The following is a 12,648-nucleotide window of genomic DNA, read 5'->3' on the forward strand; positions in this document are numbered from 1 at the left end:
TGACCTGCAATGCAAAACGATAAGTGTGTCTGTAATTTTACATCTACTCCTTTACCAGATACTGCTCCTTTTACTTTAGTTTTGCCCAATGGTAATGTAGGATAGGTATTCTCTTTGTTACATTCGTAGAAAGTTTCCTCATTTATAACTGACATAGGTGATCCAGAATCGATTACTGCTGAAAATTTGGATGATCCAATCTTTACTTCAATGACAGGGTGTGAAATGGTTTTTTGAATAACTGGTTTATCCTGCAAAAGAGTGTCTCGGATATCGTCAAAAGTAATAACATTTTCGTGAAGAAGATTCTATGTGTCAAAAGTATTGCTTGCGTTGCTGGAAGATGCAAACTGTACAGTATTTAGTCAAATTCTATCTGACGTGCTATTATTTGCGGGAGGATGCTGGGGCATTTCGACTATTTGTACTGTTCTGTTATTTCGTCCTGACGCATTAGGTTCGGGATGATACCGACTGTCTGGTTCATTCATGATAATTTGTTGTTGCGGATGATTTTCCTGCTGGTAAGACCGACTGTTATTAAACGTACGCTGAAAACTGTGTTCATTACTTTTACGTCTGTCATGATAGTCATTTCTATACGGTGTATTGCGATATGTGTTGAAATGGTGTGTTTTCTGTACGTAGTTATTTCCTTGTTGCTGTGCGTTACTATTTGGCGGAGCCGACGCTATACGTGTAGGCGGCGAAACATTAAAGCTTGGTTGACCTTGCACATTACATTGTTGGTTAGGTATTCTAACCGGCTGGTTTTGTTGCTATTGTTGGGAAAAACCTCTACTGTTACCAAAATGTAGTTCCTGTTGCTGATAATTTTGACGATACTGATGATTAAAATTTTGTTTGATATTAAAATTATGATGGTATTTCTTGTCATTTCGGAGCGTAAAATCATTACTGTCACCTTCAGATAAAACTTGTCATATCGGGTTTTCTTTACTCTTTCTTAATCATAGATAGATCGATAGTTGAAGAGCTGTTTTGATGGATATAAAGGATAGTAAAAGAGAAGGCAGCTGTGCAGAAAACTAAAGATGTAATAGCACTACTACGGCTCGGGGCCCTGTGCACGCTACGGCACATATTCATCGAAGTGTAATGAATCCCCTGAGGTCTCTTACGCGCTGCAAATAAATTTTGGTTTCTAAATTACAGGCAATGCCCGTGAAAATTCAAAAGTAAATTGTTGTATCCAGTCCAAAGCGTGACTCTGTGTTCTGTGATTATTAAGTACTTTAAACTTTTTTATGGATAAAAATTGCTTATAATCAACGTTATCGTCTCTGAATGTGCGAACTGGTTTAGGATTGTATGATAATCTGTTTATCTGTGTCTCTTCGGATTCTATGTCGCGCGGTCTCTGTAAATTACTTAAGTTATACTGGCTGTGTGGGTGTGACAAATGTTCGGAACGTGGCGTATGCTGTGACGTGTTAGTGACTGAAACATTTTTCATTTCTGTCATTTTAAAACGTTCGTCAGTTTGGCTGATCTATTGTTCAAATTTCTTATCGACTTCCGTATCCAGAGTGCGTGAAACGTCTGCTGACATTAATTTAAACTCGTCGCGTAACTGTGTTGCTTTTTCAGAACATTGTTCAGTGACTGCACTACTTTCATCTCGAAGTAATTTCGTTGTGGCTACTCGTGTACTACTTAATTCTTGTACAACAGATCTAATTTCTTCACTACTGTTCCTAGCATAAGCTTTACTTTCCTCACGTAATTATTCTTTAGTATCATGACGTTGCACGGCAACGGCTGTAATCTGTTCACTAAGTTGTTTGTTCTGTTCATTAAAGTTGTCGTGTTTTTCATTCGACTGTTTGAAACTTTGGTTAAGTTGTTCGCTCGATTCGTTAAATTGTTTATAGCTGTTGTCTTGTTTTTCATTAAGTGATTTGAAACTGTTGTTGAATTTTTCATTACGTTGTTTGTACGATTCATTAAGTTTGTCGTATTTTTCATTAAGTTTCCAGAATGAGATTTTCACTCTGCAGCGGAGTGCGCGCTGATGTGAAAGAAACTTCCTGGCAGATTAAAACTGTGTGCCCGACCGAGACTCGAACTCAGGACCTTTGCCTTTCGCGGGCAAGTGCTCAACCATCTGAGATACCGAAGCACGACTCACGCCCGGTACTCACAGCTTTACTTCTGCCAGTATCTCGTCTCCTACCTTCCAAACTTTACAGAAGCTCTCCTGCGAACCTTGCAGAACTAGCACTCCTGAAAGAAAGGATATAGCGGAGACATGGCTTAGCCACAGCCTAGGGGATGTTTCCAGAATGAGATTTTCACTCTGCAGCGGAGTGTGCGCTGATATGAAACTTCCTGGCAGATTAAAACTGTGTGCCCGACCGAGACTCGAACTCGGGACCTTTGCCTTTCGCGGGCAAGTGCTCTACCATCTGAGCTACCGAAGCACGACTCACGCCCGGTACTCAATAAGAATACTATCGCTCAGGCAGTCTGTTAAGTAAAACCTATCTAACGTGCTACTAGAAGTCGCAGTAAAGTGGGTAAATTTAACTAACGACGTGTATTTACAAATCCAGACACCTGTCGACAAGTCACTTTAGAGAGACACGTGACGCATACTGTATTCTGTTGGCTGAGGGGGGAGCTGCCTCCTATCTTTTGACGACTGGTCCCTGGCAAATAGGTGCCGAGCAACGACGTCTGCTCCTCTCTGACCCGAGACTGAACTCGCACTGTAACATTTCCCGGTGATCAAAGGGCCGTTCCGTCACAATCTGCAAACACAATTTAAAACCCGATGTGCTTGGATCCTGCGGAATTTGAAAATTTTATGAATAGACCATTAACATCGTTGACCGTGTTTATTGTACTAGGTAATATATTGATTGGCTTGCGAGAACGTCAAATGCTAAAATGATTTCATTACTCAAAGACTGTTTACATATTAGCACAGTCACAAGTCTAAGGTAGTATTAGATATTTATACAATTCCTTCACTCACAACTTCTTAATTTCTTCGTCATTAGAGTATTACATGACTCCAGTGATGTAGCTCATACCACTTATGTTCACAGCCCCCACCCCCCGCCCCCCACCCCTTCTCGGTGGTTTCCAGCCACCAGCCCATCAACTGCATGTACCACCTAAGATTCATCTCGTGACGATAGAACAATCATTAAACCTCTTCAATTAACTGCGTTCCTTATTAGGCATGTTTACTTTTTGATGACTCTTTCAGAAAGTATTTATACCGTTTTCGATAAATCTGTATGATCTTCCATAATTCCCCACAGTATCATAACTGAAAATCTGCCAGAGTTTTGTTTGTTTCTGCATTGACCTTTGTTCGAGTTTGGGATCTTCATAGAGCTGCGATCCAAACATTGATTTTAAGAATTTTTTATGATACTATTTTTGAACATTAACATCTGCATGCGTCTAGAGACATCTTTTCTGACACGTGCAATCCTTGCCAGTATGTCTTTGTTGCAAACTGTTTTCCATATCTTAGGTTATCAGGTAGCAGTGTTTGTTTACCTATTTCAGAGGCGGCCAAATTTAACATTCGTGTCCCCTAACCAAGCTTTCTTTTTATTAATACTTCATCAGTGAGCCATCATACGTTCCAATTCAGTGAGCACCCAACTCAATTACTGACCACTTTCGGTGACTATCATGAACGATCTCGATACTACCACCTTTTAGCTTCTTAAGATTGCATGTAAATTATTACTCCCTTACTAATGCCTCGAAACATTCAATTTCCAGTAGGATTTGATCAATGGATGAACAAACAACGTGGTCTTTCTTACAGCAAAGACTCGTGGTATGCATATGTGGCTCATTGCAGCAATGCAGTTCTCGAAATAGTCATCAATACAAAACCCGTCTCAAAGTTCTCAGCAAATTTCGGCTTATGTCGACTATTTAACTGGCTGAAAGCAGTTTTCTGTGGCATGGATTCTACTGAAAGCAGGTCTTTTAAGGGAAGTTGTGCTCGCGCTTGCTACTACTCGAAACAAAGGCTAAACTGACTCTTAAACCATGATTTCAGGAGACAGAAATGAGCTAGAGATTTTAAGTTAACTTCAGTTTCTATTCAAAGAAATATGAAATTCCTGAACCACAGATACAAATGTCCGCAATGGGACGACGCGGTTGCACCAATGCCGGATATTCACCAAATCAGGAAAGAACCTAGGATACTTTGAGGCCCGTAATGTAACTGAAGGTGAAAGTAGCGTGAAATTCGACCTGCATCAAATGGTTCAAACGGCTCTGAGCACTATGGGACTTAACATCTGTGGTCATCAGTCCCCTAGAACTTAGAACTACTTAAACCTAACTAACCTAAGGACATCACACACATCCATGCCCGAGGCAGGATTCGAACCTGCGACCGTAGCAGTCGCGCGGTTCCGTACTGAGCGCCTAGAACCGCGAGACCACCGCGGCCGGCCGACCTGCATCCTCGAATGGTTTAATGAAAGACTGACATACACCCTTGGATATTAGGATAAATCCTCGATCGGAGCAAAGAAAAATTACCTTTGCAGATGGATACACAACTGCAAGTGTAAAATTTTTATAGACTGTAATCAAACCACCGGCCGTGGTGGCCGAGCGGTTCTAGGCGTTTCAGTCTGGAACCACGCGGCTGCTGCGGTCGCAGGTTCGAATCCTGCCTCGGGCATAGGTGTGTGTGATGCCCTTAAGTTAGTTAGGTTTAAGTAGTTCTAAGTCTACGCGAGTGATGACCTCAGATGTTAAGTCCCACAGTGCTTAGAGACATTTGAACCATTTTGTAATCAAACCAATGCAGCGCAAGCGTCGACATCCTCACCAAAATACCTGGAAACTGCAGTTGAGTAATGCCGGTCTCAAGTAATTCACAAGAAAAAATGTCTGTTCTTTAACTTAGTCATCGATTTGCAGCGAGATGTTAACAGCTCCTAGTGTAGGGAGGAAGGAAGACAAGGCGCCGCCTTCAACGTATTGATTGTATAAACCAATATCATACTGTCCTATTGGAAAGAAGCATCGGCAATCTAATTCTTGCACCATGCAAGTGACACACAACGCTCAATGCACGGAAGACGTCATGCTTGTACCAAGAAGCATACCCTATCAGAAGGCACCTCGATAATAACATAATTTGTCTGGGGTAATCAGGCAATGTAGTAGTGAGGAGCCGGCCAGAGTGGCCGAGCGGTTATGGGCGCTACAGTCTGTAACCGCGCGACCCCTACGGTCGCAGGTTCGAATCCTGCCTAGGGCATGGATGTGTGTGATGTCCTTAGGTTAGTTAGGTTTAAGTAGTTCTAGGTTCCAGATGACCTCAGAAGTTAAGTCCCATAGTGCTCAGAGCCATTTGAACCAAGTAGTGAGGAAATGAAAATGTGCCGACGACGACAGAATTTCAAATAAGGCAAAACTAAGGAACTGTGTTTCAAGCTTCTTGAAATTCAAAGATAATGACCGAATCTTCCGTATAATATTCTTTCGTTGCTCACTCGCTTCCATTTGGCCTATTTTATCCTGCGAAACTCTAAAGACCAGCATTTAGTGACTTATCTTAATTACTGTTTCTGTCTCCAAATTATCTCATCTCCTTGTTGTATGTTCTAGAAAGTGATTATTTATTAGTTTGTGTATTTAGTAGTCTTTGTTTGTGAACATATGGTTCCTGTATAAGTCATTGTCTTAATGTACAGCGAGCTTAAAATAGGTAGTCAATATGCAATAAAATATCTCGCATGTCAATTCTTGACGCAAAAGAAATGGGGCGTGCTTACAGAAATCACTGTACCCCAGAGGACGTCTCTTTTATGTGACTCTGGTTTCTCTTCCTCCCCACACCCTCCAAGACACCGCAGAAAAAGCGCCCCTACTTGGGCTCACTGTGTTCCCTTGTGCAGTCCATCAATGGAACGAGGTCCGATGCGCCGCTGTCGTATCGAGCGCACCGCACACAAGCGCAGGCTGACCGGAATCCAATGCCCCGATGTATCTGACGCACGGGCCATTGCCCCTCCGTGATAGGCTAACGGCGGGACACGCCATAGAGCGTCTGCCGTTTGCTTACTGCCGACAAAGATCTCTTCTTCCACAGCATTTTTTGCCTCGCGACAGTACTGCTCACTCTTTACGGCACGGGATCTGATCCGAAAGCGTTCTGCCAGGCCCGGACAAAGACGCGGGAACATCGGATAGGATATTTTCGGAAATCCTGATTCACAGATTCATAAGTTTAGGATATAATTATAAATAAATTGTTATAAAAACAGTAACCCCGCTTATGGTTTTTAGAAGCAGCACATTTATACACAGCCTGATTCAGAGACTTTACATGAATTTAAGTGTATGCTTCCGAAGTTACTTTCATCCAGAAAACGAAAATTGTCGCGGAAAACAAATTTTAAATACTTAATTTAATATTCACACCTGAAGTATGGTTTAGGGCGTAGGCCTATCTCTCTTCTTTCATGTTCTACACTATGACATAACAGATGGGAAAAGGATGTTGGTTGGGATGTGATACACAATGTAACATGGATTTTCGTGCAAAGTCACTTTTCAGCAGAAACACTGTATTCTTCTGCCTGGCATTGAAAACTGCAGTATTGTTTTTATTCTGTATCATACAAAAATCCAGATACCATCTACACCATCTCAAGCACAATACATTGTGATTCAGCTGCCATAATGTTGGATTTTATGCAGCCCTCAACGCCATCAAATAGTAGATGCAATGTTTTCATATTCTCGCGTTCGTTATGCGCAAACTAGTAGTCCTACATAAAAGGTGTGCCGAGCCTTTTTCTAAGAAATGTAAAGCATTTAAATTTAATACCGTGATATGTTTTTGCTTGAGGCCATTGTTTTTGCGTTATGTAAGAATAATTAGAAAACTGCGGCGTCTAGCGAAAATACATACCGATACAAAGTTTTACATAAAACTCCCTGTATTTCCTTATTATTTTTTCTGAAGGATTAATACTTCGCACTTAGCAAGCGAGCGAATATGAAAATCTCGCACATGGTATGTCAAGGCGTTATGAGTTGCATAAAACGCTGTATAAAATACTGGATTTGGGAAAAGTATTTATATTAGGCAGAAAATAGAATTATCTATACATCACTCAACACAGGAAAGTCCACTGGACCTGACGGGATACCAATTCGATTCTACACAGAGTACGCGAAAGAACTTGCCCCCCCATTCTTACAGCCGTGTACCGCAAATCACTAGAGGAGCGGAAGGTTCCAAATGATTGGAAAAGAACACAGGAAGTCCCAGTCTTCAAGAAGGGTCGTCGAGCAGATGCGCAAAACTATAGACCTATATCTCTGACATCGATCTATTGTAGAATTTTAGAACATGTTTTTTGCTCGAGTATCATGTCGTTTTAGGAAACCCAGAATCGACTCTGTAGGAATCAACATGGATTCCGGAAACAGCGATCGTGTGAGACCCAACACGCTTTATTTGTTCATGAGACCCAGAAAATATTAGATACAGGCTCCCAGGTACATGCTATTTTCCTTGACTTCCCGAAGGCGTTCGATACAGTCCCGCACTGTCGCCTGATAAACAAAGCAAGAGCCTACGGAATATCAGACCAGCTGTGTGGCTGGATTGAAGAATTTTTAGCAAACAAAACACAGCATGTTGTTCTCAATGGAGAGACGTCTACAGACGTTAAAGTAACCTCTGGCGTGCCACAGGGGAGTGTTATAGGACCATTACTTTTCACAATATATATAAATGACCTAGTAGATAGTGTCGGAAGTTCCATGCGGGTTTTCGCGGATGATGCTGTAGTATACAGAGAAGTTGCAGCATTAGAAAATTGTTGCGAAATGCAGGATGATCTGCAGCGGATAGGCACTTGGTGCAGGGAGTGGCAACTGACCCTTAACATAGACAAATGTAATATATTCCGAATACATAGAAAGAAGGATCCTTTATTGTATGATTACATGATAGCGGAAGAAATACTGGTAGCAGTTGCTTCTGTAAAGTATCTGGGAGTATGCGTGCGGAACGATTTGAAGTGCAATGATCATATAAAATTAATTGTTGGTAAGGCGGGTACCAGGTTGAGATTCATTGGGAGAGTCCTTAGAAAATGTAGTCCATCAACAAAGGAGGTGGCTTACAAAACACTCGTTCGACCTATACTTGAGAATTGCTCATCAGTGTGGGATCCGTACCAGATCGGGTAGACGGACGAGATAGAGAAGATCCAAAGAAGAGCGGCTCATTTCGTCACAGGGTTATTTGGTAACCGTGATAGCGTTACGGATATGTTTAGCAAACTCAAGTGGTAGACTCTGCAAGAGAGGCGCTCTGCATCGCGGTGTAGCTTGCTCGCCAGGTTTCGAGAGCGTGCGTTTCTGGATGAGGTATCGAATATATTGCTTCCCCCTACTTATACCTCCCGAGGAGATCACGAATGTAAAATTAGAGAGATTCGAGAGCGCACGGAGGCTTTCAGACAGTAGTTCTCCCGCGAACCATCCGTGACTGGAACAGAAAAAGGAGGTAATGACAGTGGCACGTAAAGTGCCCTCCGCAACACACCGTTGGGTGGCTTGCGGAGTATAAATGTAGATCTAGATGTAGATGTAGTTGTAGATGTAGACTGACGATACTGAAGCGAAATGATGAACTTATTGTAATCAGGAGGAAATATATATGGGTTGGTCCATTGATCGTGACCGCACCGAATATCTCAAGAATTAAGCGTCAAATGAAAAAACTACAAAGAACGGAACTTGTCCAGCTTGAAGGGGGAAACCAGATGGCGCTATGGTTGGTCCGCTAGATAAGGCTGCCATAGGTCAAACGGATATCAACTGCGCTTTTTTAAATAGGAAACCCCATTTTTATTACATATTCGTGTAGTACGTAAAGAAATATGAATGTTTTAGTTGGACCACTTTTTTCGCTTCTGCGATAGATGGCCCTGTAATAATCGCAAACATATGGGTCACAATTTTAGACGAACTGTTAGTAACAGGTATGTTTTTTAAATTAAAATACAGAAAGTAGGTACGTTTGAACATTTTATTTCGGTTCTTCCAATATGATAGATGACGCTTCGTCGCTAAATAGAACGCGTGCAAAAAATCTGTCATCGTCCTGTATTTATCTTGTTCCCAGTGGCAGAACTGCACACGACGTTGAAAGTCGTCGCCATGCAATTCCTGGTGCACAGAAATATGGTTCGGGTGCAATGGATGTTGATGTAGCATTCTCAACACCGACGTTTTTGAGATTACCGAATCTCGCGCAATTTGTCTGCTACTGATGTGCGGATTAGCCGCGACAGCAGCTAAAACACCTACTTGGGCATCATCATTTGTAGCAGGTCGTGGATGACGTTTCACATGTGGGTGAACACTTTCTGTTTCCTTAAATAACGTAAATATCCGGCTAACGGTCTGGACACTTGGATGATGTCGTCCAGGATACCGAGCAGCATACATAGCACACACCCGTTGGGCATTTTAATCACAATAGCCATACATCAACACGATATCGACCTTTTCCGCAATTCGTAAATGGTCCATGGTATCACGAAGCAAATACCGTCCACACTGGCGGAATGTTACGTGATACTAAGTACTTATTATACGTTTGTGACTATTACAGCGCCATCTACCACAAAGCGAAAAAAGTGGTCCAACTAAAACATTCATATTTCTTTACGTACTACACGAATATGTAATAAAAATGGGGATTTCTATTTAAAAAAACGCAGTTGATATCCGTTTGACCTATGGCAGCGCCATCTAGCTGGCCAACGATTGCGCCATCAGGTTTCCCCCTTCAAGCTAGACTAGTTTCGTTCTTTGTAGTTTTTTTGGTTTGATGCTTGTTTCGTGAGATATTTGTCCCGGTCACTATCAATGGACCACCCAATATATATATATATATATATATATATATATATATATATATATAAGCCTAGATATTTTGTAAGAATACAGCACCTTATAAAATATCTAGGCTTGATATCCTTGATTTATTTCTAATTTAATTAATTAAGAGTATATCCAAATAAACTGCAAGATACGACCACTTTCTTGCCTTGTTTCGTGATTGTAGGCTTACACATTGTCAGAATGATATTATTTTGAGCAGACCGACTTCGTCCGCACCGCAATCATTCTTTAGTAGTTCTATCGGCTGCACAGGAAAGCGATAGTTTTCAAATAAGCTTATAAAGATGATTTTTCCAAGACCGTTGATAACGTGAGAAACACATCTCCAGAAAGAAAAAAATGAGCAAGTTACGTGACGAAAAAACTTGTACACAGCGTCTGGAACTGCAAACTGGTTACCAGCCTTAGCTGGCTGCCACACGGTGTCCAGGCGCCTTGCCACGGCTTGTGCGGCTCCCCCCGTCTTCTACAGTTTTTGCCCTCTACAGCTCTCTCGTGTACCATGGAAGTCATTTCATCATGTCTTAACAGACGTCCTACCACCCGTACATTATCAGCCACCTAATTTTCAACATTCGTCTATAGCACCACATCTCAAATTCTTCGATTGTCTTCTGTTCCGGTTTTCCCACAGTTCACGTTTCACCACGGCACAATGCTGCAGCCCAGACGCAAATTCTCAGAAATTTCTTCCTCAAATTAAGGCCGAATGCCAGGCCAGAAATGCCCTAGTCTGCTTTTGATGTCCTCCTGGCTGCGTCCGTCATTGGTTATTTTACTGCCTAGGTAGCAGAATTCCTTAACTTCATCTACTTCGTGACCATCAATCCTGGTGTTAAGTTACGCTGTTTTCATTTCTACTAGTAATTACCTTCGTCTTTCTTTGATTTACTCTCAATCCATACTCTGCACTCATTAGCCTTTTTATTCCGTTCAGCAGATCATGTAATTCTTCTTCACTTTCACTCAGGATAGCAATGTCGTCAGCGAATCGTATCATTGATATCCTTTGACCGTTGATTTTAATTCCAATCCTGAACCTTTATTTTATTTCCATCATTGCTTCCTCGATGTACAGATTGAACAATAGGGGCGAGAAACTACATCCTTGTCTTACGCCCTTTTTAATCCGAGCACTTCCTTCTTGCTCGTCCCTCTTGGCTGTTGTACCTATTGTATATGACCCGTCTCTCCCCATAGATCACCCCTATTTTTTTCAGAATTTCGATCATCTAGCATCATTTTACATTGTCCAACGCTTCTGTCAGGTCGACAAATCCTATGAACGGGTCTTGATTTTTCTTTAGTCTAACCAACCTAAGGACATCACACACATCCATGCCCGAGGAAGGATTCGAACCTGAGACCGTAGCGGCCGCGAGGTTCCAGATTGTAGCGCCTAAAACCGCAATTTTCTTTTTCATTCTTCTGTGTATTATTCTTGGAAGAAACTTCGTTGCATGAGTTGTTAGACTGATTGTGAGATAATTCTCGCACTTTTCAGGTCCTGCCGTCTTCGAAATTGTGTGGATGATGCTTTTCTGAAAGTCAGATGGTATGTCGCCAGACTCATACATTCTACACACCAATGTGAATAGTCGTTTTGTGGCCACTTTCCACAATGATTTTAGAAATTCTGATGGACTGTTATCTATCCCCTCTGCCTTATTTGACCTTAAGTCCTCCAAAGCTCTTTTGAATTGTAGCAGTCGGGATGACAGGCATCTTATCCACAAGGCTGTAACGGATCGTGCAGCCACGTCTCGATCCCTGAGTCAACAAATGGGGACGTTTGCAAGACAACAGCCATCTACACGAACAGTTAGAGGACGTTTGCAGCAGCGTGGAATATCAGCTCGGAGACAATGGCTGCGCTTACCCTTGACGCTGCATCAGAGACAGGAGCGCCACCGATGGTGTACCCAACGACGAACCTGGGTGCACGAATGGCAAAGCGTCATTTTCTCGGATGAATCCAGGTTTTGTTTACAACATCATGATGGTCGCATCCGTGTCTGGCGACATCGCGGTGAACGCACATTGACGGCACTTTGAACAGTGGACGTTATATTTTAGATGTGTTAGACACGTGGCTCTACCCTTCCTTCGATCCCAACGAAACCCTACATTTCAGCAAGTTAATGCACGACCGCACTTTGCAGGTCCTGTACGGGCCTTTCTGGATACAGCTGTACACGCCATCCAAGCTCTATTTGACTCAATGCCCAGGCGTATCAAGGCCGTTATTACGGCCAAAGGTGGTTGTTCTGGGTACTGATTTCTTAGTATCTATGCACCCAAATGGTAGTTAGTAGTTACTGTCTTTTCCACTGACTACTTGTTTTAAATGTTGTCGGCGTACTGGCAGTGTGTCTCCAGATCTCGCACCAACTGAAAACGTCTGGTCAGTGGTGGCCGAGCAACTGGCTCGTCTCAATACGTCAGTCACTACTCTTGATGAACTGTGGTATTGTGTTTAAGCTGTACACTCTATCCGAGCTCTGTTTGACTCAATGCCCAGGCGTATCAAGGCCGTTAAACGGCCAGAGGTGGTTGTTCTGGGTACTGATTTCTCAGTATCTATACACCCAAACTGCGTGAAAATAGGCCGGCCGCGGTGGTCTCGCGGTTCTAGGCGCGCAGTACGGAACCGTGCGACTGCTACGGTCGCAGGTTCGAATCCTGCCTCGGGCA

Source organism: Schistocerca nitens, chromosome 9, assembly GCF_023898315.1.
Source record: "Schistocerca nitens isolate TAMUIC-IGC-003100 chromosome 9, iqSchNite1.1, whole genome shotgun sequence".
Taxonomy (NCBI): domain Eukaryota; kingdom Metazoa; phylum Arthropoda; class Insecta; order Orthoptera; family Acrididae; genus Schistocerca; species Schistocerca nitens.